General features: G+C 38.0%; 1 protein-coding gene across 1 annotated transcript in view; it reads left to right on the top strand.

The window, feature by feature from the left end:
- Nucleotides 1-2,666, top strand: part of MSH3 (mutS homolog 3) — a 280,941-nt gene that overhangs the window by 78,199 nt on the left and 200,076 nt on the right. The gene's annotated exons all lie outside the window — the stretch shown is intronic.

Raw genomic sequence — 2,666 nt, forward strand, 5'->3', positions numbered from 1 at the left:
ATGTGAGTAAAGTTTTACTAAAGGTAGTACAAAAATGGCTGCAACCATACATTGACTGAGAACTTCCAGAGGTTCAAGCTGGATTCAGAAGAGTACGTGGTACGAGGAGTATCATTGTTGACATCAGATGGATCTTGGCTGAAAGCGGAGAGTACCAAAAAGATGTTTACCTGTGCCTTATTGATTATGCAAAGGCTTTCGGTTGTGTGGATCATAACATGCTATTGACAGCATTGCGAAGTATTGTGAGAAACCTTGTTGGTACCTCAGATACTGCCTCGATTCCTCTTGTTTATGAGATCACTGATGAGTTATCACCAGTGCTTACTGACAAACACTCAAGAAATACAATTGGTACTCATTTTAGTGAGAGTGAGGTTTTCTTTATTTGATTTAACAAAATTAGGCGCCCAACCCAGTAAACACCCGCAGATGTGTGGTACAGCAGGTTTGCAAAGAATTTATACCTTAGTCTAAAAAGTCCTGCACCCCATTGATTTAATTAATATGGAGTTCATAGTCTTTCTCTGGACAGGGCCTATGACCTTAATGACTGTATTTTTGTTATTTTTTAAAAGTTTTTATTGTGAATTGAGTGATAGTTTACATGGGAGAACATCGGGTTTACACTCATCCTAACGTATTTTATTTAATTGCAATGATTACAATCTCCTCTGTGCATCATCATTCAACAGTATTTGCTTCTATTTCCTCTGTGTTTTTGTTGTTGTTGTTATATATACAAAAGCACTCAGGAATATATAATCATTTCCATTCTCTTTTAATTCCATGTTTTCATAAAATTTTTGAAGCTACTTTTTATGATGAGATGGAGGTCTAGTGGCATTATAGAATAAACACTGGACTGCTAACTCGGTCTGCTGTTCAAGCCCACCAAACACTCCTTAGAAGAAAATAAAATTTACAGCCTGGAGAACTATGAATTGTTGGTTGCTATGAATTGGAATCAACTCAGTGCCAGTAAGTTTTGAGCTTTGTATGATGTGAGGCGCCTTGGTGGTGCTGTAGGATAAGCACTGGACTACTAACCACAATTTAAACCCATGAGCCACTCATGAGAAAGATGTGGCTACTTTAAAGATGAGGTCCCATAAAGATTTATAGCCTTAGCAGCCCTAGACTGTGAGTTGGGTTGCTATGAGTTAGAATGGGTTCCTATGGCTGGGTTTGTTTTTTGTTTGTATGATGATATTAGCATGAAAACTACTAATGAAAGATAAAAGATTTCATCATAGGCTGTTGACATGAGTTTTTGATAATGAAAGGGAAACTGGGCAGCCAAGTAGAATATAAAATGCAAAAATAAATGCATTACCCAGCATGGAAAATAATGCTTTTGTTTATGCAATTATGCAGCTTTATATATTGCTGCTGTTAGGTGCTGTCTAGTTGATTTCAGCCTATTGCTATCCTTTGTGCAGCAAAACAAAACTCAGCTCAATCTTGCATCCATCTCACAATCATTGCTATGGTAGAGTCCATTGCTGAAACCACTGTATCAGTCCATCTTGTTGATGGATTTCCTCTTCTATGCTGAATCTCTATTTTAACAAGCAAGACGCCCTTCTCCTCGAACTAATGCTTCCAGATAATATGTCCAAAGTATATGACAGTCTCACTATCCTTGCTTCTTAGGAACATTCGGGCTGTATTTCTTCCAAGACAGATTTGTTCTTTCTTCTGGCTGTCCATGCTACATTCAGTATTCTTCAACAGAATCATGAAAGCATCAGTTCTTCTTTGGTCTTCCTTCTTCTGCACGTATAGGATGCAATTGAAAATACCATTGCTTGGGTCAGGTGACTTTGTCCTCAAAGTTCCATCTTTGTTTTTGAACACTTTAAAGAGATGTTTTGCAACAGAGTTTTGCAATATGGCGCCTTTGGCTTCTTGACTGCAGCATACATGGGTAACTGTGTGAATATATATATATATATATACACAGCTGTTGTTAAGTGCCATCAAGTTGATTCTGACCCACAGTGATACTGTATAGGGTTTCCAAGGAACAGCTGGTGAGCTTGAACCATCAACCTTGCAGTCCAAACGACTTTGCAGTCTGACGCATTAGCCCACAGCGCCACACCATATATATACATTTTAAAAAAAGAATATAGAGCCATTAGTTAAAGAATGAGCATTCCTCCAAGGGGAACTTGCTATATTTGACCTGAGCAATATTAGAAATAGGCTTAACAAATATTAACGAGACAGAGATTCCACCTCAAGTAAAAAATTACTAAATTTTATTTTCTATTGCTAAAATTTTTAAGCTAATAATCTAATTAGACTTAAATGATACTTTTTTTTCTGCCTCTTTATTAACAAGCAATTGACCATAGTGTTCTTGAAAAGGGTATTTATTTAAAGTTGTAAGTGGTATACACCACCACTTATCAGTTAGTTGGTTGTACTATGGTGACTTGCATGTTGCTGTTATTCTGTGCCACTGGTATTTCAAATACCAGGATTATCACCCATGGTGGACAGATTTTAGTGGAACTCCCAGACTAAGACAGAGTTGTTGTTGTTGTCAGGTGCCATCGAGTCAGAACCGACTTATAGCGACCCCATGCACAGCAGAACGAAACAATGTCCGATCCTGGGCCAACCTCACTACCGCCGCCACACTTGACGCCATCAAT

Source organism: Chrysochloris asiatica, unplaced genomic scaffold, assembly GCF_000296735.1.
Source record: "Chrysochloris asiatica unplaced genomic scaffold, ChrAsi1.0 scaffold00145, whole genome shotgun sequence".
In the NCBI taxonomy this organism is placed as follows: Eukaryota; Metazoa; Chordata; class Mammalia; order Afrosoricida; family Chrysochloridae; genus Chrysochloris; species Chrysochloris asiatica.